This window comes from Coturnix japonica, chromosome 2 (genome assembly GCF_001577835.2).
Source record: "Coturnix japonica isolate 7356 chromosome 2, Coturnix japonica 2.1, whole genome shotgun sequence".
In the NCBI taxonomy this organism is placed as follows: domain Eukaryota; kingdom Metazoa; phylum Chordata; class Aves; order Galliformes; family Phasianidae; genus Coturnix; species Coturnix japonica.
The window spans coordinates 125396649-125423340 of NC_029517.1; the positions used below are offsets into that span (position 1 = coordinate 125396649).

Consider the following 26692-nt stretch of genomic DNA (forward strand, 5'->3'; position numbering starts at 1 on the left):
TTTCATTTCATTTAAATTTGCATTTTTCCATTTACTGACTACCTTGGCAGAAGAATAACAAATTTAACTCTTAAGGGAAAGCACTGAAGTGACCTGGTGGAGGCTATTCTCCTTTCTTTATATAGTGCAGAGCATGAATTTCTTTTTGTGTGTGTGTGTGTCTACTGCTTATTTACTGCAAAGAGCACTACTACCACAATTGCTCAATTGCAGGCTTCTGATAAATGAGGACTGGGATCCTGTGGGGGATGTTTTAAAAGAGCAACTCCTGCAGTTAATAATTTTTCATATTTCAAGCTTCTGTGGAATGAGTGAACTACTTGGCAACCAGCACAATGGATTTATAACTGGGCATACCTTAAATCACTTCTTTTCACATAGATACCATTTTTAGGTAATTACATGCCTCTTATTTCATTGCATAGCTATTCTCTAGAAGGCAAGCTATGCTATTTGATTTACTTTAGTAGCACTTAAACATTCCTGATCAGGTTTTATTCCTGGTAGATAATATATAGACTAAGCAGGGCAGAGAAGAGCAGAATTGTTTTTTTCTAGCTATGAATCTCCTCAAACAATATAGTTCAAAAGGTCAACTTGAACATGAATGTTATTGAGTACATAGAGAGAACCTGAAAAACAAGTAATAGAGAGAAAAACCATGAAGATCTAATCAATATAGTTAATGGAGCATTCAGCACACTCTTCAGGAAGCAGCAGGAGCTCAATCTGGCTCACTCGATATAGGTGTTCAAGTGCCAACTTAAGCAGTATTTGTTAGCCTCATAGGGCTGCCTCAGATAACAACATGTCAGATAGCTCTGGATACCTTTGTTATGCAACCAACCTGAGATTAAGCTGAACCACTGCATGTTGTATTGACAAGGAATTCAATTCTGCTCTCCACTGATAAGCATTTTGTATGAATTGAGGTATTCTTCTTCTCTCAGATCTCTATTTACCACCCCAAAAGGAGACAGGCCTCTCATAATTCTTTTGCCATATCTACCATCCCCGTGCTGGTATCTCAGGCAGTCTAAGCATATCCTACAACCTTATGCCTCTGCCTCTCCAACTGCATTGATTCTTAGTACAGATGTCCTAGCTTTAGGTATCTCAACTCCTGCTCACCTCAGTGGCAAATTAGAAGCCTGATGCCATCACTGATGAAGGCCTATAACTGAATTCACCCACCCTGCCATATGGTTTGTATGGGAATGACAAGGGTGGGGGAAAGGAGGAGTACTTCAATGAGTCTTGTTAAGTTGCTGATAGAAAGCAGCACAGTGGATGATATTAACAGAGGGAACCCAATGATCAGAACAATTATGAATTTATACAACTACTTTCCAAAAAGAAAACAATGACAGTTGATTCACTGTAATGGCATTTAAACAACACTGATTAGGTTTTATTCCCAGTGTGCTGACAAAGAAAAGCAATGCATTATGGTTGCAGGAAAGCTTATTACCATTATGGTAAGAACTAAAGAAATGTGCCAGTGCATGCTCTATTCCTATAAAGGAATTGTGGAGAGGTCCATATTGTCATTCCAGCTGTGTTAGCATCTAGCACCAGGAACAGGACTAGTAGGAAAAGAGGAGATGGGCAGTAAAATTTTTGAGCTTGTACCGAAGGCCTTCCTCCCTTCCTCAAATCTGTATGGAGAATTCTGTCTACACTGGTAGTTTATAGTAGGCCTGACTGTGGAATAAAAAGAAGCCATGCTTTAAAATTCAAGGTAGTTAATAAAGAATACATTACTGGAAGATCTATAATACAGGATTGCGTACCGTTTACTTCTTGTAGCCATTTAATACCAAAAAAGCACAGTCCTAGACAAGTGAAGGATGGAAAAAGAGGGCACAAACCATTGTCATTAATACCATTCATTAATACCAATCTAAAGGGTGGATAACACATCCTCCCACCGGAACAGAAAGGAAAAAAGCTCTTTTGAACCTCACCAAAAAATGTGGCAGAAACTAACAGGACTTTCCTGAGATCTGTTTGTGGTGTGAAGACAGTGCTCTTTGAAGTTGGTTTTTCCATTTGGGGTATTTATATTTCAATCAAATATTCTTATTGATTTGAGGATGAGCTATTTTTCTTAGGAAAGGGCTAATGAGAGAAGGTGCCTAGTAAACCCTCCAGAGGTTTGAGCTGCCCGATGCTGATTAAAGCTGACACTGTCAGAACACTGACTGTGTTGCTATGCCTGGCTGCCCACTGTGGCACACATTTAAAGATTTGGTCTTAGATCAATTAGTTAATTTTAATTGTACTCATATTAATTTCAATTAATCTATCAGGAAAGGCAAAGGCAAATTTTTGTTCTGATTCTAAAAATAGCTATATAGATGAATCAAAGAGTATCTCATTGAGTGTTTAGGAGGGGATATTTATTCAGCATCAGTCTTCATGATAATAAACTGGCCTCAAAAAGAAGTAATGAGATTTCAATAGAATGAGGCTTAAACATAACCCGATTCTCCTGTCGTCCAGGTGATTTTTTGTTGTTCATTTCTTTACTTCCATTGCAAATAAAATCATGGGAATTGTCTCTATGATTTAAGAGCTTAAATCTTGTTTTCATAAAATAGCTTTGGCACAGAAGGGCAAAACAAGCAATGAATCTCAGTGAAATTTTGAGTCCAGAGTAGACTGCCTTAGATGAAGATGTACGAGCACCTCTGTACCTCTGAAGTTATTTGTGTAAGTCATTATGTGATATCTGAAAAAGTTTCGCCTGACCTCAGTGCTTGCTCCTCCCCACACTGGAGTCTGCATCCAGTGCCCTGTAGGTCTGATGCAGTGAAACAGCCCAGACAGTTCCCAGCTTCTGAGCATATGAATCTCTCCTGGTCTTATACTATACCAGCACAATGTCAGTAGACGAGGTCTGCTTTAGGGGTCTCTTTAGCAGGGTCTGTTGTCATAGGACAACAGGAAATGGCTTCAAACTAAAAAAGAAGGTATTTAAGCAAGATATTAAGATTAAGATATAGTAAGCAAGAAATTATTTACAGTAAGGATGATGAGGCACTGGAACAGATTACTCAGAGAGGTGGTGATGCCCCTTCCTTGTAAACATTCAAGGTCAGTCTGTATGGGGCTCTGGGCAACTTAATTGAACTGGATGTGACCCTGTTCATTACAGGGGAGTTGGACTAGATGGACATTAAGGATCCCTTCCAACTCAAATGATTCTATGGTTCTATGATTCTGTGCTTATCTTTGTGGAAATACAGGTAGGTGTGAAACTAATATTAGTGTTCAGCCAACGTGACCTCATTGCAGCCTTTCTGTACCTGAAGGGAACCTACAACCAGGAGGAGAGTAAACTCTTTGAAAGGGCCGATAATAGCAGGACAAAGGGAAATGGTTTTAAGTTGAAAGAGGGAAGATTTAGGTTGGATGTCAGGGGAAGTTCTTTACTAGGAGAGTGGTGAGGTTCTGGAACAGGCTGCCCAGGGAGGCTGTGGATGCCCTGTCCCTGGAGGTGTTCAAGACCAGGTTGGATAGGGCCCTGGACAACCTGACCTAGTAAACATGGAAGTTTGGTGGCCCTGCCAGGCAGGGGGGTTGCGGTCCCTTCCAACCTGGGTCATTCTGTGATTCTTTGATTCTGTGATTTCTTTAGTAGTGTAAAAAGATATCCCAGGATAAATTCTGTTCTTTTTTTAATATCTTATTATGCCGGTCATTGATATATTTAATCCTGCATTTTGCATGTATCATTTATCACTGGAAATCCCATAGTAAATTATGTTGTTAATATCCCATGTATGAAGAAAATCAACCGTAAAAGTGCTGAATACCATGACCTTCCAGGTAAGGAATATCTAGGGTCTGCCCTAACTCCATTAGCTTCCATAAAGTTGAGCCAGCAAAACTGAAGTTTAGCTCATTAATGGTGACCAAAGCTACTGAGCTTAGAGCAATTGGGTTTATATCCAGTGGTATAGTTGCAGTTTTCTCTGCACAGAATATGCAGAGAAAGCATCCATTTGTGCTGACAAAGATTAGTCTTCTTGCTGATAAGTAGATAAATAAACTAAAGAATGTATAATTTTTTTTGCCTGACAAGAGAACCTTGCAAAATGCATTAAATTAATTCACTTACATAGAATTTATTCCATAAGTGGCTGTGGGAGCAAGACCCAGAACTTGAAATGGTGCACAGAGCCTCTAGAGGGTGTTTGTAAGATTGCTCTGTATTTTAGGTTGATTGTTCAGAAAGAGATGTTTTAAGTGTTTGTTTAAACTACTAAGGAGAAAGTCTTTTTGTTGACTGATTATAAATCTGTTATGTAAATTTCATTTTCATGTTTCTCTCTAGGAATTTGAAACAAAGGCCAACTACATGAAAAATGAAAGGTAGAAGCTGCAGTGCAGAAACATATCTGAGAGCACAGCAGCTGGAAAACAGAAGCTCTCAGGGTCCTGAACAGTCCTTAAGGAAAGCTAAAGATGATGTCCTCAGCCCCAGGCTGTATTGGACTTAGCATATCCTAGCCATTGGCAGATAAAGATGTGAGTCCCAGTACAGATTTCATGGAATCATAGAATCAGTAAGGTCAGAAAAGACCACTAAGATCATCTAGTGTAACCATCAACCCATCTCCACCATGCCCATTAACCATATTCTTCAGTTTCACATCCCCAAGTTTCCTGAACATCTCCAGGGATGATGACTTCCATCACCTCTCTGGGAAGCCTGTGCCAACACCTCACTACTCTTTCTGAGAAGAAATTTTTCCTAATATCCAACCTGAACCTCCCCTGGTGCCATTACCTCACATCCTATTGCTATTAGCAGGGATTTTATTCACACAAGACCACCAATAATGAGTATTGACATAATACAGTATTTGCAATTGTTCCTATTGCATTACTTTCTCAGAAATCATAGTTGATAGAAAAGTAGGACTGTGTGCTATCTACATCTCTCAAAACCCCACAGCTCTGGGCTCCCTATTGACCTGGTGTTACTGCTGTGTAATTCTTTGACTTCTGCAAATGAAATGAGCTTAGTTAAACGCTGAGGAACTTAAGGTATCAATAAGGAGGAATCTAGCTCCCATACATCCTCTGATGGATTTGTGTGAGCACAAATACATCAGAACAGAGAGAAGCCCAGACAGAACTATTACCTGCATGAGCTGGCTCTGGATGCTTTCCCTCAAAGCAAGGGCAAACACATTCAGGGGATGGTATCTCACAGAGAGGCAAGCTGCCATTTAGGCCAGCATCCTGGGAAATGGGCCAAAGACCACAGCTTGGTCAGAAGAAGTTCACTGTAGCCAGTGGTACAACCAAAGGAGACCACTGACAGCACCACCACTTCTCCTTGGTTGAATACACCTTGGAGATCCTGAATTGCTTCTGAGCTCTGCAGGTCTTGTTGAACAAATAACATTTTTAGGGGTGATGCCTAATCCACTGAGATAAAGCAAACTGGAAAAGCAGAGTGGGTTGAAAGGGTATACGAGCTTTTCAAAGCCCTGCACGGGGTACCTCTGGGGCTGTAATTTGGATGTCAGCTGAAGGTTAGGTTTTTAGTCGCTAAGACTTTCAAAGAAACAAATTAAAGCTACAACAAACTGGTCTGAAAGCTTTTCCCAAAGCTTACTTTCAATTTATTTATTTAGTCCCCTCTCTTCTTTCCACTTATCATTGTGTCAGGTTTAATAGAGGCCAAGAATAACACATCAGAAAACAGTGCTGGCAAACCTGATTGAGATGTGATGAGCTCCTAGCTACTTTACCTCCACACTGAAATACATAAACAATATATAGATGTTACATGAGTGCTCTGACCATAAATAGCTTCAGGTGCAGTAAAGTAATACACAACTGGAAGCTACCATATGCTCACAGAAACAGCTAGCAAAAACAAACAAACAACAACAACAAAAAAACACCTCTGTATTTTGAAGTATATAACCATGCAGTGGAAAAAGGCTTAAAGCAACTCTTAGACTATCTCTCTGAAAAACAAATGATAAATGTTTACATGCCTTAAGGAAAAAAAAAATGCTATGCCTGTAATCTATTTTTCACCTACTAATTTCCCATTCATCTTATTGTGTAATATTAGAAAGAAAAAAGTCCCACTGAAATCCCTTGAAATCTAAAAGTCTAGTGATTAACTACTAAATTTAGAAGAAAAAAAAAAAAGAAAAAAAATGAAAAAAAAAGAGAAAAAAATAGTAATTTTAAAAAAAGAGAAAAAAATAGTAATTTTTCTCAATATTTCTTTCTTTAAATATATTGTTTTCTTTGAATGGCTTTTTCTGTTACATTGTTAGCAGAAACATAATGAAATAATGGGAAAGTTAGAGGTCTAAAGTATTTTTCACTTACATTCAGTAAACTTATCATCTTTAAAATAAAATAATGCACCGCTGAGGGTGAGATCATTTAATAAGGTTAATGAGTAAAGAGATAACACATAACTGCTATCATCACACTCAGCAGCTCTGAATCACAAAACAGGAGAAACAGATGCTTTGGAATGCAGCCGAGGAGTTGATCGGTAGAAGCTGATTATCTATTAATGAGAAGTTTTTAGTAGTGTACCCTGGTGTAAAAATCACCAGACTCCGTTTGGGCAGCCATCAGTTGTATATGAACCACTTGATTGATGTACAAAATTCAAAACAGATTCTCCCCAGTGCCCTATGGGTTGTCACGCTCTGATGCTCTCCACTCTCTTTATGTTAATGGAACAGGATTTTCAGTAAGTAAATAAGTGTATTTAATTAAACTTGCTGCTGGGCTCTGTAGTAAAGATGAAGCCCCATTTTTCAGAAGCACTATTTGACTGAAACTCTTTGTTTTCTCCTCCGGTTTTCTTTCTTAGCCCCTGTCCCACAGAGCCTGCTCTTGCACACGATGTCTCCTTTGACTTTGGCAGCATCAGGTCCAAACCCCAGATTTCTCTTAAAGTCTGCACAATTAACAGGTTTGAGCAGAGGGTTCTGCTGGGGAACAATTTGCACTGGAACTCAGCCAGCTGCTCTGCTCCTACCCATCTCCGGGGTGTCCACAGTGCCTGGGGGATAGGTGCTTTTGTTGTCTTTTTTTTTAGAAATAAACACTTCCCTTTTCAAAGTGGCTGAAAAGTGGAAAGAACTGACAGAAAAACCTGGTATACAGAAAGAACTGGTAGGCAGTGCTTAAACATGGTGAGGTATTGGAACATGCTGCCCGGAGAAGCAGTGGAGTCACCATTCCTGGAGGCTTTCAAAAAAGTGTAGATGTGGCACTGAGGGATATGGTCTAGAGTGGTCACAGGCATCAGCTGATGTTTGGACTAGATGATCTTGTTGATGTTTCCAACCTTAACAATTCTATGATTCTATGATTCCACAAACTACTACTAAAAGGATAAAAAACAGGGTCAAGGCAGAAGCCCGTAGTATATCTCCTTCCAGTCAGACAAAGACCTTCTACCTTTTGTTAAAGTGGAAGCAAGTTTATTATTAATGTTATTTCATCTCAGTATATTTTTCAGCCTCTGTTTTTTGTCACTGTCGCAGTTGTTTTCCTGAATGGGAATACAGCAGTTGTTGATACACTCTGTGGCACTCACAGTAAGCCTTGGCATGATTTGTGGCTTTATTTATTGAAGAGCCAATATTAATACTTTACATTTATTAGTGGCTGCATGCCCTTTACTGCAGCATGCGTTTGCAATTTAATGCTGCCATGTATCAACGCTGTTTGCATGTTTGGTGTTTTATTAGCCACCAGCAGTGCTCGTGCATTTTATTTAGATGATCCTGTAACTTTCCCAGATGTTTGTGGGGTCTCTGTGTAAGAAAGTCTCAGTGTACCAATTACTCTCCAACAATGCAGAAGATGCAAAGGCCATGCCCATTTCTAAGGAAGATCTCTTCCTCACCGTATCTGGTAGGAGGACTAAATAGGGTTAGGAAGATTTTCATGAATATAATATTTTCACTTGTGGCATCTTCAATCAAAAGAGAAAGCTATTTAAGGGAATGCTGGGTTCCACATTGGCTGTTTTGGCTGTTGTTTCTTTTTGACTGTTTGTTTGTTTTCCAGAGGTTTGATGTGGAAAGGGGCTCAGAATACAATTAACTGAAATTACTGTGATATTCATGAAGAGCTTCTTCTCCTGCCATAGCCTCACTGACAGATAATTCAGTATTTGAGAAATCCTCCTGCTTGTGGATACTTTGCTTTTAAACAACAGAAGCGATTCTCAGCCAGCAGCATTCCATATGAGTAGTACTTAGCACATGGCCAAGGGAAAAAGAAAAGCCACTTCTATCCATGGCTGTGCCTACACTGTGTTAATATGCATAAGATCAATGGCTCTGTTTCTACAGAAAGCAGACCTTTGCCTAAACGAATAAACATGCCAGCAGCACATCCTCTCATGCTGCAAAAGTCCTGCTTCCACAGAAATGGATAAAAACATCTCCAAAGGACAGAGATTCTCTTTCTTAGAGTACAGCAAAAGTACTGACCTTGTTAGCATTAGCTCAGTTCTTGAGTTACTGCCTTCCATTAGAGTTGTGGGGTCTTTGAATGCTGCTTAAGAACTGCTGAGCTGAATTGGAGGGAATGTGCTGAATATTACTTGCAAAGCAGTCTTCAAATTAAATTACCCAAATTGCCTTTTGCTGTGTTTTTATTTAATCACCTTGCAGCCTTGTTTACAAACCTCCATGCACATGGTGCACTGAAATATAGTTACTTATGAACAGAACAAATCATCCCAACTTTCCACTTATTTCAGATAAAACGGAATATTTTTTTACATACAGAATGTATTCTCTACTGCCAGGTTCTAAGTTGGCATGATATTGGCTGAAAAGCCTTAAGGCTGTGGTGATTTTTTTGTTGAAAGTCCCCAGGGAATGTTAATTTTACCTGGTTTTGGTGCTCTGTAGGATTCACTTTTTAAAGTTTTACCAAAACTTGTGTGAACTGCATGTATAAACCAAAAAGCTGAAAGACTCTCATCAACCTCTGGTTCTTGAGAGATTCTCTTATGCAAAAATAGTGCAATCTTAATGAGAAAATCATAATATTTGGCAATTTTTGAACTCTTGTGGATCTACAGCAACACTTCTGATTACGTTTTTTTATGCAGACCAGATTTTGCCCTGTGTTAATCACATTCTGCAGTGCAGTTATAAAGATGGCAAAAGGTCAGCTGTGAGTACATCTATAGATGCTTTTGGTGCTGAATGGGCACAGTAAGTATGCTTTTGAATGTAATATTTAGTTCTTCAGAATTTTTGATTGACATCTAAGATGGGAAGGAGCTGAAATCCCGCATTTTCCCTTCCCTTCCTTCTTCCTTACCCTTCCCTTCCCTTCCCTTCCTTCCCTCCCTTCCCTTCCCTTCCCTTCCCTTCCCTTCCCTTCCCTTCCCTTCCCTTCCCTTCCCTTCCCTTCCCTTCCCTTCCCTTCCCTTCCCTTCCCTTCCCTTCCCTTCCCTTCCCTTCCCTTCCCTTCCCTTCCCTCCCTTCCCTTCCCTTCCCTTCCCTTCCCTTCCCTTCCCTCCCTTCCCTTCCCCTTTTTTCACTTCCCCCCCTTTTTTTTTCCTTTTTTTTAAACAACAACAAAAAAAAACCCTCAGACCTGCATAGATTCACCATCTACATCATTAACTCTTGAATGGAGGACCTGAATAGAGATAAATAGTCTCATTTCACAGATTAGGACATAAGTAAAAGACTTAATAGTCATAAAACCATTACGCTTTTCAAAAGATTTGATTTAAATTCAGTCTCTTATCTCAAAAGTGTTTCCTATTTAACAACCAATTTAAACATCATTGAATCTGGCATAGGAAAATGAACCACCATGGAAATTATGATGTTGCTGCAGAAAAAAATCTATTGCTAACATCAGCTAGGCAAGAAAACTGGTATCAGTCCTTAAGACAACTGTTGCCTAGGGGAAGAGAGATTTTTCAGCTTTATATGTGAAATTTTTGAATAAAATTACTCACAACTAAAATAAACGTTCATTGTCTTACCTGGAAGAAAGAAGACTGGCATTTGTTGTGGAAAAGCTCAAAATTTATTTTAAATGGATTAGGTTGATTTGCCCATTCCTCCACCAGGATCTTGTTTTCATGATGGTGAAAGAACTTCAGCATGATTTTATTCCTCTCTGCTGTGAAATAGACAGGACAATTTGAAGTAAATCTTAAAAGTATTGGATGTTTCTTGGGTGAAAGCAATACCACTGTGGAATGATAGCAGTGCAGAGCCTCATTTTCATACAAGTTGCCTCAAGTCAATATGGTAACTGAGCATAATTTGATGTGAGTGCACGTGGAAAATCAAGAGTAAAGTGAGTGCATCTTCACTTGTGCATATATATTACAGGAGCCTACTTTTTTTTTTTTTTTTTTTTGGCGTGTAGACTGGATGTGGGGTAGGAAGTAGATGATCTTTAAGGTCCCATCCAATTAAACAATTCTATTTGTTATTATCCACAGCACAAAAACTCTCAAAAGAGTAGAAGTTTCACAAAAGTCTCAAAAAGAGAAGGACTTCCTTGTTCTGGCTCCCAGGATAGATAAGAACCAGCCCAGCCCTCTTAAGTACTGCATGCAACTTGGAAAGCTCCTATCATGCCCACAGGCAGGAAGAAAGGAAGTACAAAATGAAACATCTAAGACTAAATTGCTTTACTTTTCTTTAACACGGAGATAGTACAATTGCTTTTGATCCTTAAGTTCTAAAGACATTTGTGAAGCTTTAAAGAGGGAATCTTAGATGATGGCCTGCTGAATGACTTTATTTTGACTGAAAGATTCATACTCTTAAATTCACAGCCCTCACTGAATCATTATTCTGAATTTTTCATAGAAGGTGTAGCATAATAATTTTAATTTTTTATACTTTTTTAAATGTATTTTCATCTGGTAGAGAAGTTAATTTTATTTATTTATTTTTTTTTTTAAAGAGCCTTATGAGTAAAATTACCTCATTCACATAGTCTGCATTAGAGGGCATGTTCAAATTGTCAAGGAAAAGTCCTTATCTGCTGCTGGTGGCTAGGGTACAGCCTAGACTGCACTACTTTCTGAACTGTTTTTTACAGGAAATTTGTAATTTGGTTTACAGTTCACGTGTACACACTCAATAGTTAATATCCTCCCCACACAGCTGAGCATCCTCTTGCGTGTTGCAGAAAATATACTAAAAGAAACATTCTCCACATAGGTCTCTTGTGGTCTGGTCTATCCCAAATGGATCTGACCAACATAGTCAAAATATGAAGAAAATCAAGCCTCTCTTCTGACTCAAAATGAACAGAGATCAGCAAATGGGAGAAATTTTCTTATGAGTTTATAATTATTATGGTAAAACAAAAACTGTTTTGTTGGGAGAGGTTGGAATTATACTAGAAGAATTCCCATGTTTCAGATGGCTTACATTTTGCATTTTTTCCAGTATTTTTCATTTTTAGGGGTTGAAACTAGCCTTGTTTTGTTTTTAAAGATTAAATTTATTATGTCAATACAGTAACATTAACAAACAACTGTCAAAGCAAAATCAGATACTTGTACTAAACCCAGTGAAAATGCTTTGGAACAAGTATTTTTCTAGTGTATTTGAAATTTTGATTTATGTAGTAATTGACGCATTCAAGGAAAATCTTATGAACCAAAACCCATTTTTTGTGTAACTATATGTTCATCATTCTGAATACCCACAGCAGGGGGTTAGACTAGATGACCTTTAAAGTACCTTCCAACCCAAATTATTCTGTGAGTCTTTGATTCTGTGTTTCCCTAGCTAGATTGGATGTGTCCAATGTGCAGCCTGACAAGGTTAGAAATCTAACATGCATACAGTATTATTAGTGCTTCAGATCTTAAGTTGCCGATGCTAGTACCATTTTTACTTTTGGTAAAGCTTACTATCAGAAGAAGTTGTTCAAGAAGTTCTAAGCCTAAGCCCAACATAGACTTAAAAGATTTACTTCATTTTCTATTCTTAAAAAAAACATAATGTGTGTAGATGAATACGCACACACATTTTAAAAAAAGTTTTGTTCTGCACAGCCATTCCTATAACTGAAGTAGAGTATGATGCCTAAGGAAATCTGCAGTCATGGGTTATATTATCTGAAGATATATTTCCACTGAAGTCTCATTTATTTTAAGTCCTAATATAAAATAATGAGTATTTGTTTAAAGTCAGCTCAGGACCAGAACTTATCTCCCAGGGGATATGTGTAATTTTGGTGATAATGAGAAAAGACTTTCTTCCCCTGGAGTGAACTCTACTGGATTTAGTGCTGCATTAGTGTGTTGAGCATCTAAACTGTGCTTATTGGTAATTTAGCTTCTCTTCAGCAGAGCACTAGGGTGTTTCTTTTCTTAAGCATGCAAGTAGTCACAGTGATTGATTTCAATAGAGCTACTCAGGAAATCAAGATGAAAATTATTTCTGCTTATTTCACAGACCTAATACTTCTGATTTTAGAGGAATAAGCTTTTCTGAAAATTGGATTTTAAGACCACAGTAATAATTCTAGGTTCTATCCATGGATCTCCAAGCATTACATAAAGATTAGTACTAATGGAATCAATATTAGGAAAATATAGCTGCTCTTCAAAATTAATCCTACGAGGACAAATTATATACTTTGTCTTTGGCTTAAACTTTTAAATCCGTAGAGGATATCTTGTATGCTTAACATACTGTATACCTAAAAATACTTTAATTATACTCTAGCAGTAAGCAAGGAAAAACTTTGAGGTTTTGGATTTTGTTCTAGTTGAACAACTCATACTGTATCTACCAGGGTCTTTTTATCCCAAATGACAACAATTCTGCTAGGGGTTGCCTGTATAGGGAGCAGTTTTGCAGATGGAGCGGAAGATTAACTGATAAACTGCATGTAAGTAATACAGATTTGCTCCATACTCACTACATGAAAGAAAATGACAAACTGGAGAGGACCCAGTAGATGGCCACCAGGATGGGTAAGAGCCTGGTGAACACAATGTAGGGAAAGAGATTAGGGGAGCTGAGCTTCTACAGCTCGGATAACAGAAGAGGATCTAATTGTTGTTTTTTTTCCCCCCCTATATGAGAGTGGTTACTGAATAGATGAAGCCAAAATCTTGTGAGGGATTCACATAAAAAAAAAAAGCCCAGAGGCAATGAACGAAAGTTTCAGCAATGTCTGATTAGACATAAAAAAGATAAAAGGGGAAAAAAGAAAATGAAAAAAGTAAAAATAAAGAGAAGTAAAAAAAAAAAATAATAAAAAAAAGAATAAAAGTAGGAAGAAAAAGAAGAAAAAAGTAAAACAAAAAAAAAGTAGAAGACAAAGAGAAATTTGAGGAATTTGTTTCCTTGGAGATACTTAAACTGTTTGGACAAAATTCTTAGCAACTTAGCTCAGAAGTCAGCACTGCTCTGAGAGGAGCGTTAGCCAGGATGACTTTTCCCCCATCTTGAATCATTCAATGACTCACTGATTCTGTGGTGAGTGGTTAAAGAACTGCAAATTAGGAGAAGTTTTGGTGATAAGATCTTCACTATGGCAGCAAAGCCCATATGGAAGTAGGACTTAGGACAGAAATGGCTTTTATAATTCACTCCCCAATCTGCATCCCTTGACAACCAAGAAGTAGCCCCATGTTTCTTATGTTGATTCTTTCTTCTGGCTCCATGTATCCATTCACAACTCGATATCTATCTTTTGCTTTTGGTCCCTTAGGAGTGCGTTGCTGTGGAGGAAGGCAGGCTTTGAATTCAGACTGACTGAACAGTTCAGTGTGAGAAAATTCATCTGCCTCTGAAAGAGCCATAAATTGTGATGATGACAGTGATGGAAACTGAGCTGCATCACTTGGTAGACTGGGACTTCTGGAATAAAACATGGTGCTCTTTGGAATGAGAGCAGAAGGAGGCAGCACAGATCACCATCTGACCATAAAGCAGCTGTGCCGCACAACTAAAAGCAGAGTGACTAACTGATAAATAGAGGCAGAATTGCAGTTTTACTTTTAATACCTGAAGCTTTCATGGAGCAGCAGAAGAGAAATTCTACTCTAAAACATGGAAATTCTTACCTCTGTAGTAAAAAGCATAATTAAATTTTAAATCTGAGCTTTGCCTTAAAGTCACCGGTGGCGAGGAATTAAGACCAACAAAACCAACAACGAAAGAAAATCTCACAGTGACCTTTCTTCTGAAGCCTGTTTCTTCACAGCTAAAGGGTGATTAGCAGCCACCTGAAAAACTTATGTAATGAGGGTGGCATAAGGACTCTATTTAATATTGTTGTGAAGCAGCAGGGAAGAGAAAGCTGCAGCTGCAAATGAACCTGTTCTTTCCTCTAGTGAAAGTTTTGGTGCAAAGATCAATACATTGAGACTACAAATTAATTGCAATTATGCTAATATAATATAGAAGGATTAATGCAAGTAAATAAATAGAAAAAAACAAATTTAGGTTTTGGTTCTCTAATAGGATGCCTTTATCCCATCTGGACACACACACATTAGAATTTTAGAGGCAGAAAGAAGAAATTTATGCCTTGCTTCTCATTTCACTGTGAGGTTGGAGGACTCTGATAAAAGCTACCTGAAGATGGGATGCTGTAAGCAGCGATGGCTGGAGCTAACCAACCTTTTATTGTGTACAGATCACAAGTAAGTATAGACAGGGTAAAGTAGTACATGGAACTGAATCATATCTGCCTACAGTATTGGTTGTATTCATAATGAATTATTTTTTTTATTCTGAGTGTTTGTGTTATTTGAGGGATACTTGGAAGCTGGACTGCATGCAAAAACTAGCCACAAAACAGTGACACAACAACTTGCAAAAAATCACACGCGTAACAAGACTGGAGTCTGGTTTGCTGAAAGGTGACTTGATCACCCAGTGCACCGAGAAAATACCGGAAGTTAAATATTTGTTTAATGCTTCAAGGGAAGGATAATGATAAAATGAGAAATAACAGTGGGGAACAAATAAAGAGCACTGGGGCACATCACTGCAGCAGTAGTGACTGTGTCTCAGACAGTCATTGAATCAGGGCTGAATGACCTTCGGGAAAATTTGTGTTAATAAAATTCAAAATATGATGCTCAGTGTAAGAGGGTGAATAAAGAGAAATCTATTCTAAATGAGATGGAAAAGAAAGATGGTTGCCAAATATATATAGTTGAACAGCGAATCTTTTGTTTTAACACCCGTATAGAAACTCCCACTTGAAATCAGAAACTCAGAGATTACTATAGATGGTACTAGTAAAATATGTATATTTCCTTCCATCTTTTAAAGATTCAGTCCATAGTTTAAGCTAGTCCTTAATTTAGTTAAATTATTTCCATGGCATTTTCAGAAGGAAAAAAAAGAAAAGAAAAAAAAAAAAGGGCCCTCTCAACACACATCTGTCTGTTTTTGTCTATGGCACAGATACAATCTGCATCTTCTGTAAGACTTTAATGCTCCTTCTGCTACTTGGAGGTCTAATTTAACAGCAATGGCTTCTCAAGTGTCATTTTGAAAATATGCTCTAGCTTTCTAATGATGAGTAAGTACGACTGAAGGTAAGCTATCAGTGTAGCAATACCCATTAGTCTGACTGAGCCAATTAACACACCTATATGCAAAAATTTGTACTAGCCTACAGCTCAAATAAGAGACTTTCTGAGTTTATTTCCTATACTTCAAGCTTTTAAATTGTTTGAAGAAGTGTATTCTACCACTACAATCATCCCTAGAACTAAAACTATTTCACTGAAATGTAGACAGAACAGAAAAACAGCACTATGTGGCTTTAGAAACATAAAAAAATTCTTTCATTAACCTTTTGAGCTGGCCAGGGAGCTGTCTAAAGGCTTTGGGCAGAGTACACAGTCTAATGGGCAGATAAGGCAAAAACAGGTGATAATGAGGATATGACAATGAATACAGAACTCTTGTAAAGAACTGTGAAGATTGTATCTCAAAGCAGAAAATGTGAAAATCTGTTCTGTACATATTTAGAAACCCTACAGTTCATGTGGATTTTCTTCATCCCACAGCATCTTAATTTTAATTATAACGAAGTGAACATTTCTGATGTCCATATAGTCTCCCAAACTCAAACATGCAAACAGAAAGCAGCAATAGTGAAAACAACTATTTTTCTTTTTTCCTTTTCTTCTTTCTTCCCCCTCTCCCCCCCCCTCCCCCCTGCCAGCCCAGATATGTAATTTAAACATTTTGCGTATGACTGTTTCTATCTTAATTGTCTCATCATTTTGCTGCTGATTTGTTCTGTTGACTCACAAAGGTTAAGAATGTTTGCATAAAACCAAATCTTTTGAATATTGAACCAGATATGAAGGCAGTATACTGACATATAAGGAGTACACAGAATTTATTTTGTTAGAAAATGTCTTGGGTTTTAACCTGCCACAGGAACACTATGAAGAAGGTACATACAGAGGAACTTTGATTTTGAAGAGGATACTCAGATTCACAGGGGTGTCAAGTTTCCGAATTCCAGTTAAAGCTGATTATTTAAGAACCCAAATATACTGGAGAGTTTGGACTTGTGTATAAGAAGTTTGCAGAAGAATATAGGTGTTCAACCTGTGCCTCCCAAGAGACACCTCATACCTAATGGATTTATCTTTTGCTTTTGCTAGTAGTATTAGAAAATTATGCTCAATGTGGTCAGTCTTTAAAAATCTTGTTTGACTAAAATTAATTAGACATCACAGCATCCTCGGAATAACTTACTGTTCTCTGTTTATTAGCTAGTAAACTGAAAGGAGGGTTGAAATTATTTTCCCAAAGCTGCACATCAATTCAAGATGAGAACTTGTATTTCCACATTCTCAATTTTGTGCTTTAACAGTCTGATTATACTGCCAGTAGTTTATCACCTTGCCAGTGCAGTATTGCTCCCCTAGGTCTCCTTCTTCCTAATAGTGGTTAACTTTCAGACCACGTTAAATGCTCAGTAGACAGGTGGATGAGAGGGATTGGCTAGAACTGTTACTCTGACTTTTTTACAGTGTTTAAAGAAAACATAAATTTTTCTATACTGTGGATGCCTAGAGCTAGGCACCATTATACAGCCAAAGTAGAGTTGCTAAGTACAATAAGGCTGAGTTAAACAGCTCTCTGCTTTCAACCAATTCCTTATCCACTCTACTATCTACCTTTCAAACAATGTCTCTTCAATTTGGAGATAAGAATGTGATGTGAGACCATGTCAGAGGCCTTGTAGAAGTCACTGGGTATATGACATCAGTTTCTCTTCCTTTGTTTACCAATGCTGTCACTCCATCATATATCACCAGATCTGTCAGACATGATCTGCCCTTGATGAAACTCCATGGGCTTAATGTGAGCTCCAGAAGGAGTAATGCAGAAAGATTTTCCTTTCCTTTATTCCTGGAGTAAAATTACTCATTTTGACTATGATACTTGACCAGTGGAGAACTCCAGATCACATACGTGCTGCACATATGTTATTGAACATAACACCTGTTCCATTATTGCAGGGATGGCATGGGCTCAAGTATAGGAGATGCTATGTATAACCCTTCTTTCTTCACCACCACCTTGAAATCAGAATTAAAACTGCCTCCAGCAATAAGCACAGTGTAGAGAACAGTCCTGTAACTACAGTGATTTCATGATCATTTGCAGTGTGAATAGAATCAATTGTAGGCACACAGCGATACATCCCCTTCAAATGAAGAGTAAGGCAGGGATACAGTGGAGCAGATTGTGAAAGTTCTAAGAATGCTTACTTTTAGTTTTCAAAGCTGCTTGTTACTCAGGAGATGGCTGTTGAGCTCTATGCAACTTTTATTACAGAAATGACTTCTCTCTTTACATTACTGAAATACTGGACAAAAAGAGTAATCCAATTAGTTAGAGGTACTTATCTGTGTCCCAGGTTTTAAATAATCTTGCCCACATCAATTTTTACCTTTTCTCCCAGCGTCTTGTAATATGACCTAATTGTACGAAGGCTTCAAATTTAGTGATTTAGATACACGAGCATTTTAAATGAAATTACTAAAAGTGCTTGCCTTTTCAGCTTGCTTACTGTCATATCTAAATAGATGTGGCTGGATATTGCAGGAAAGTGAACATCCAGATAATACTTTGCATCTGGAGGTTTCGTTCTAAGGCACTTTATTCAGTGAAGCATCAGAATTAGATATTTGACTTGTCACAACCTATCAAGATGTGTCATGCTAAATTTCCAGCTAATCTAAATCAGCACAGTTCCATGTTACCCAAGGACCAAGGCTGACTTTTACAAATGGACAATCTGTCCCCCTGCCTTTTCAGGACTTTCAATAAGTTGCTTATGAAAAAGTTCCTAGACAATAATTATTCACTGGAATTGCAAAGTAAGTTCAAACATTAAATGAACTGGCCAGAATAGGAATGTCTCTGCATTTTCTTGGTGAACGCAGTGCAAAATTCATCATATTTTGTGGGAAACTGGCTTTAGGTCAGGATCATCTGACAAATGCCTCTGCAGGGTAGCAGAATCGTTGTCCAAATCCAATAGCTGGAAGATCAGGGTATTCTTCTCGGTACTGGGAGGTGTTGATTCCATTTCTAATACACTGAGTATGACTGTCATGGCTGACAGGGTTTTTTTTGGCTTCAGACTGATCAAGGTGTCTTATAACTCCAGCATCATTTCCCCACGACATCGCCAGCTGGAGGAGACAACACTTTGGACAGATTCCTGTGTGCTCCCATTGTAACCTGTGGATTGGTTTCAGTGTGCTCAATTAAAATTGTTCAGTGTGTTATGGTTGGCTTACAGTACAAATGAGAACTTACTTATATACTTTCACTGGGCTGCTGGGGCATTTTAGTAAAAAAAAGAATCAAGATTATCTTCGGCTTTGCCAAGATATTTGGCAACTCTGCTTGCAGCAGCTTTTGTTCTTGATGGACAACCCAGAAGTGCACAGCACCTACTAGAATCTAAGGTCATCCATTCTTGCTGTTTGCTTCTTCTTTCTAACCTCTTTTTCAAGTCCATTCCAGCAATTTTTCCCTTCCAAAAACATGAGTATACTGTTCTTAAATTTAGTTATAATGACTGTAGTAACTTCACTGCTGTAGCAGAACTAACACAATTTGAATAAGCAGGTTTCTCACTTGCGCTCTAATATCTCCTTCCACTACCAATTCACTGAGGTGAATCAATGAATTTTCACTTCTACCACAAATGTTGCAATATTAACCCAACCACATTCATTATGTCTATTTAAAAACCAAGCACACATTTATCTCAAGCCAGTAGTACTTTCTGCTTTATTTTATTTTATTTTATTTTATTTTATTTTATTTTATTTTATTTTATTTTATTTTATTTTATTTTATTTTATTTTATTTTATTTTATTTTCATTTTATTTTATTCCAGTGTGGAGAAAAATAATAAAAGAGACTGATCTCAAACTCAGAAAATTCTATCACTGGGGAAAAAAATATTTTGTAGAGGGCTACTTGGTAAATGCTATATATCTTTGTTCTGCTTTTGTGTCCACACCTCATGCTCAAGTCACCTATATATCTGTTTCTATAGATGACTAAGATTCTTCTTCATTTCTTGTTTTTGATGTCTTACTAAAAGGTGACAGTAAAAATTCCCTTAAAAGTCAGAAACCTGCCTCAAGTATGATCTTTCTTTATATTCAGTAACAAAGACAGCTGCTATGACACCTGTCACATAGACATTCATCACTGTCAGTTTGGGATTCCAAAAAGGTTTTCATTTCCTTTGATACAGTGCCCCTCTCACTTTTAGAGTGAACCTTTGCCATGAGAGGCCAGCATGGGCTATTGACATCTTCACAGACATCACAGATCAAAATTGTAAATATTTTTGTGAATACTGAATAAAATACCCCAGCCCTGTCTTGAAACTCTACCTCCCTCAGTGAAATTCTACTGATCTTTCAAAAAGCGAGGAGCCAAATCCTCATCTTGAGTAAATCAAGAGATCTATCATCTCAACAGGAGTTACTAGATGGAATTTTATCTCCTGCATTATGCAGGTCAGACTAGAATGGTCTAATAGGCTTTTTTACCTTAAAGCTCATATATCAATTGAGCTATCTCAGTGGAGTCACCTGAAATGGCACCAGTTAAAGTTCTGATCAATTACTTCCATTGTTTCTTTCCTTTCATTTATTTCCTTCTTTCTTTCTTCCTTCTTTTTCTTTCCTCCCTTCCTTCTGGTATAGAAATGTTTTATGTGGCAATAACTCCATTTAGTAACCTCATTTTTCCTCCTTTCTGGTGAAAAAGATGAAAGCTCCCTATATTCAGATGCACTAAGTTTAATTATTCCCCAGAGATCATTAGGTTTTTGAAAGGGAAAAGGAAGAGAGAAATGAAAAGGTCGCCAATTAATCCTGTATTTGCTCTCATGTATGCACACAGTGTGATTAACACCTTCTAACTCTCGTATACTCCGTTTATTATGTTACACATTTATATATATATATTTTTTTCTCAGCGTTTCTTTTATTCACATTATCATTTACTCTATTCTCAGTTACAAAACTGTGTGATCTTGAAATGGTCTATAATGGAATATTTAGGTTTATGTTTAACATGTTTAAACTTTTTCAAGTGCACTGAGAATGCTGAATAGAATGGTGCTGGAGTAATAGAGTTATTAGCAACAAATGTGGAAGAAAATTCCTCAGTTTGTGGGATCATCTAGCAATTATTAAATTAATTCCTGGTGCAGAAAGAATGCATTAAGTTACATTTAAATTCAGTTTTTTGCTACTTAAATGGTTACAAGGGGGCTGAGATCTAGATAGCTTGCAATTTTACAGAATTGAGGTAAATAATTAAATATTACAGAACAGTCTCTGGGGAACACTGCCTACATTTTAAGCAGAAAGGGGAAGGATGTTTGAACATATTAAAAAGTAGGGGCAAAGATTTATGCCTTCACTAACAGAAATGGTAAACATTGCCATAATCAGATAAATCTTTATTATCTATAAGCATTAAAAATAGGAGACACACATCCATTATATCTGAATGCTTATAATTCTATTTTTAATAATTCTTGACCTATTTCACCTTTAGTCAGAGAAAAGTCTTGTCTTGTGTTTAGAATCATACAGTAGTTTAGGTTAGGAAAGAGCCTTCAGATCATCAAGCCCAACCATCCACAAAACCATCATGTCTATCACAAAACGATGTCCCCAAATACCACATCAGTACTTTTCCTAAATACACCCAGGGTTGGCAACTCCAACACTCCACACAGTCTGTTCCAATACCTTTGTTAAATTCCAAACCATTGGACATAGTCCATCAATCTATTCTATCCAGATCCTCTACAATTTTTTTTCTTCCCCCTAGGTAGATCTGATACTCATCCAACTTTGTTTCATGTGAAAACATACCAAGGATACACTCAATCCCTTCATCAATATTTTTGATAAAAATATTAAACAAAACTTACCCCAAAACTGAGCCCTGGGTAATGGCTCTTGTTACTGGCTGCCAGCTGGATTTATCTCCATTGAAAATGATTCTTGGGGCCTGGTCATACAACCTCATTTTTACCCAACGTAGACAGCATTCATGCAAGATATAAGCAGAAAGGGAAGACTGCTGGAAACAATATTAACATTTCCTTCTGACCACTAAGTGGGTCATGTCATAGTAAATCAGGCTAGCCAGGCAAATCTTACCTTTCATAAACCTGTGCTGGCTGATTTTGATCACCTGATTGTCCTGTATGTGCTGTGAGATGGCACTCAACATGATTTGCTCCATGATCTTCCCTGGCACCAAGGTCAGACAGACAGATTCGTAATTCCCTGGATCCTTCCTCCTCCCTTTCTTGTAGATGGGAGTCACATTTGCTAATCTCTTGTCAACTGGGACCTCCCCAGTTAAACAGAACTCTGGTAAACCACTGAAAGTGGTTTGGCAAGGTGCTTCTTCAGCAGCTTGTTTGGCTCCAAAGATCTGTGAGTATTCAAGTTGAGTTAAGCCTTTCAGCCTTGTAAGTTAACCTTAAGCAAGTGAACTCACAAGTTACAGTACTCAATAACTGAATTATCTTTTGTTATCAATTATGTCAGTTCTTCAGTCTGAGCAACGGAAACTGCTGAAAATAGGACAACTTAAACCACAGCTATTCTCACCCTGCCTTTCCTTCCTTTCCATTTTCCTACAATTCCTAGTATTTTATTGAGAAATATATCTCCTCTGGCCTGAAAACCTATTCTCCACGTCATACGGTTTGCAGGTGTGCTCACAATAAATTGGTTTAAGAAACAAACAAACACCTCCAAAATCATCAACAGCATAGTCAAGCATCCCTTTCTACTTTACTTTAGAAGTTCTTTTTAATTTTTAATAAGTTTACCGCTGTTCTTGGTCTTTTGAACTACAGTGCCATTAGTAAAGACAAATGCATTAAAATAATATTAAGAATAAACAAACAAAACCTTAAAATGGCCTTAAAAAAAAAAATAAATAAAAAATCCCTGTCAGGCATCAAACAGTAAAATGCTAGAAAATCATTTCAAAACCCCATTTTTTCCCCATACCTTAAAGAATCTCTCAGTGGAAATAGTATATAAAAACGCATTTTTTAGGTATAGCTCTTCATTTTCCAACTGTGTCACAATACTAAGAAAACACTTAACTCTAGACAGAACTGAAAAGAAATCTCTCTTTAGTTGCAATTCAACTGTAATCATCTGTCACATAAAATAACTGTGAGATAGGGCTTCTTATGATCGAAGTGAACAGTTTTGCTATTAATACTATAATGATTCACTCTCATGCAGCCCTGTGGATTCCTAGTGATCCACTAAAGTAGTAGACTTGAGTCTGTAGTTTCAAAGATGGTAACTATCAAAATTTGGGCGTACAAGTCTGCACGAGCCCAGGAGAAACCTTCTTTTCAAAACCCAGAAAGAAGAAAAAAAATTATTTCACATGGATGTATTACTTAGATATCTCTGTTGCAACCAGTTACCTGAATGTAAGGCCCTTATGGCCTTCACCATCTTCCTTGTAGAAGGAGAAACTTATGGAAAAGCTCCTGAGGCAGGGAATGCTTCATAGAATATAGAAATATGCTGTCTTCCCTTGTTAATTCTAAGAGATGCAAACACAATAAGAGCCAGTATTTTATTAATCTTATACTCAAATATTGAAGTACAGGAAGTGCAGAATGTTTTATCTTGTAAAAGTCATTCTCTATCTTCTGAATACTTTGATTTATCTAATGTAACCTGGTCCCAATTGCCCTGAAGGCCTTAACCTAGAAGATGACAGGCATACCAACCAGAAGTTGTAACTTCAGTTAAGAGCTTCAGCTTTGACACTGAAATAACCTTGGAAAGTCACTTTACCTATCAGTTTGTTTCCTCACTTATCTGCCATCTATCTTTAAAGGTTTCTGGTCTTCTACTGTGTGAGTGATACAGGAAAGCCTTAGCTCAGTGCAGCCTATGTCTTAGGTGGGTCCAAAAAGACCCATTATCATTCCATTTACTACCACTACAGCTTTCAATAAAAACTGTGTGCCCATAAATATGGAAGCCAGTACTTTTGCTGTAAGTTTGACATTACCTCAACAGCAATGTTTTAGCAACCTATAAGCCAGACATATTGAGAAATTCAAGGCACCCTGAAATTTGAGTGTCATCATCTGCACAGGAAAGTCATTCAAGTTCATATTTAATTTCTTACATTGTTTCACTTTCATCTGCTACAAAACAAACAAACAAACAAATGACACCGCATCTGAGAGGGCACGCTACATAGCAGGGTAGTAATGACCTACCATCTAATAATATCTTTGTGAAGAGTTCTGGGTTTGCCATTGATAATGTCAACAGTACTTCACTGGAAGCCTTGACATTTCACATTACTCTCTGTCTAGCCCTGTGTATCTACCTAGTTGAGCTTGTGTGCCTCAGACAACTCGTACAGAAATTCCACACAGTATCATTGTTGGAAGGAAGGGCAGGAAAGAGATAACATTCTGAATGGCTGAACTAATAAAAATTTGTTGCATGGTACACATCTGCTCTCTCATTTAAATATGATGAAGGTTATCACCACTGCGTAGAAGTGTACCTTTGATACACCCTTCATATAATAAATAAGATTCACCTATATTGATGCCCTCCAAGTGGGACAAGACATGCTTGTTGCACTTATTTGTGCTGTTGCCTGGGTTTGTACCCATCATGATCACTTCCTCACAGTTGATATCCTCTAGTGAACTGCAAATCCTACTTACGATCATTGACAGCATCTCTTCTTTGTCTGAAAAGCCTCCTGTGTTTAGGTACCAGCTTTCCTTTGTTTCTGTTGAAGCTTACTTTGCTCCCACCTCCCTCATGCTGACTATGTAAACAGACACATCTGTTTTTGTTTATTATGTCTCTCATGTCATCTGTGTTGTGCTGTACATTTTCTTTTCTTGGCTACCTCACAGCCTTTGTGTTTAAAAGGGGAGCCAAACAGCACTTGATATGTATTGAGTGAATTACCACCTTGTCTTGGGGAAACAACCAGAAGCTCAGCTGCGGAGTATGGAACAATGTATAATCCTGAGAAATGTCACCCCCCTTTCTTTGTTTGAAATTACCAGAAAAATGAGTAAGTATTTCTGCAAACTCTAGAATATTCTAGAGACATTTTCTTTACTGACTTTTCCCAGTTCCTGACATGCAGAGTAAAAAGATAAATTCCTATTAAAATTATTCAGGCCTCTTCAGCTGGCTGTCAGCAAAATAAGCTCAGTGCCTGTCTAAAGCATGGATGTATTAGCTTTAGGTTTGGGAGGTTCCTGGTGTTAAAGAAACAAAAAATAGTGTCATGCCATTTGGGGCAGTATTTATCTGCCAGAATTGCTCAGCACACACTTATTTTCCCATCCACCCAGTGTGTCAGCCAAATGTGCATTAAGGTGAGAGCAGATGCTACGGGGCAGAAGGGAGAAAAGGAGACAGCACTCAAGTGATTCACAGTGCTGGACTTGGTTCCTGTTGTAATGCATGTAAAGCACCTACTTCCATGACTTCTCCCTGGGAGATGAAAAGGTCTCTCACTCATCCATGCGGTGTCCTACCACCCAGGCAGTGCATTCAGCCCTGAAGTATCATAGACAGGTCGTGTCAGTGTTGCTATGCACTGCTCTGAAATTTGCTTCTTGCAGGCAAATGGATATGACACTTGACTACTTTGTAGAAAGAAAATGTTCCATGCACAGAAGGAAAGACAACAATACTGCACACACTCCTCACCCTTTGGCAGGCAGCTCCAGTGGCATATTTCAAGCCCATCCTTGTGAAATACTGCTAGGCCAAAGCACGCCTATTATATAAACAACCTAATGCACAAGTTAAAAACATTAAAAAGACTGATGTCAAGGAGCGGAAGGTAAAAATTAATCTGGTCACTTTTTATGCTGCAGGTGTATTTTATATGTATTTTAAATGGATTACTAACTGCTTAATAGGGCTTAGCAGCCTGCTACAGGTTTGAACACATACAATTATTCCAGGAGGATAAAATATGGAAAGTCTTAAATTCTGATTACAACTGTAACCAGCTGAATCTGTAGCTGTATAAAGCAAATGAATTCTTGTTTCTCATCACCAGTTTGTGGTGTGTGCACCAACCGTGTGTGCATGCATTTGACCAAATTACTGTCTAAAGAAAGTGGAGAGGTTTATTTTCCAGACATTTCTGGCAACGTGTCCAGTTAGATGTCTGGGTTAAGCATGTATCTGGGACACCTGCACCATCTTATTCAGTCGTGCCAACAAAAAGAAAATGTAAAGCTCACAAAATGGATCTAAGGTACTAATATGAAAACTTCACGTAAAACCGAGTTACTTCAGATTTCAAGTATTTTGAGTCTTCTAACATTTGATCAGCTTTCTTATGCATGACTTTCTACCAAAAATGGCTTGAAATGCTGATGTTCTCAGATGTTTTAATAACTTTCTACCTATAACGTCTTACCTTCAATTATGTGTGATCCACAACAAACTACATTGGCATCAGTATGGTCTCCCGTGGACAAAAGTCAGGAGAAAAGGCATGTTAAGGCCCAAGTATGAAAAACTGTGCAGACATACTATAGAGATACAACAGCTAATAGCAACACAAATAAGTTTAGGTTTCACACAAGGTTCAAGTATTAGGTTTCATAGAGTTCTGCCAATGCAGCTGTACAGAAGGGAGGCAAACTCACAGTGCACATCATGTTTAAGTTCAAGACAGATACTCTAATTATAATAGTGAACAAACTGCAGGAAAATATACCACAGTTCCTCAAGCACTTAGAAACTACCCTGGGCCAGGGATCTATCGTTAGAATCAAAAAGTGCAGGTACAAGTAATAAAGATGATGTTTTCAGACTGAATGCTTTTTCCTGTTAGGTACTTACAAGAATCTCCACATCATTAATCCCAGTCTATTGACAGGGTCCACTCTTCATTAAAATCAGCAGCTTGGCAATTAGAAAAAAAAAATAAAAATGCTGTGTTGGCTTGCAAGGAAAATGTAATTTGTGAAGCTCTCAAGGTTTCAGTCCATGAGTTTTGTTCTAAATGTGCTTCCTCCTACACTTTGAATCCTCAGATGAAAACAAAGTGCTCCTCTAATGTGACA

General features: G+C 37.8%; 1 long non-coding RNA gene across 1 annotated transcript; it reads right to left on the bottom strand.

Moving 5' to 3' along the window:
• Positions 1-8504: 8504 nt before the first annotated feature.
• On the bottom strand, positions 8505-10157 carry LOC107310521. Its single transcript, XR_004306085.1, has 3 exons — positions 10028-10157; positions 9628-9672; positions 8505-8587 (listed from the first exon to the last, which is right to left on the bottom strand). It is a non-coding gene; the product is annotated as an uncharacterized LOC107310521 (long non-coding RNA).
• Positions 10158-26692: the final 16535 nt, after the last annotated feature.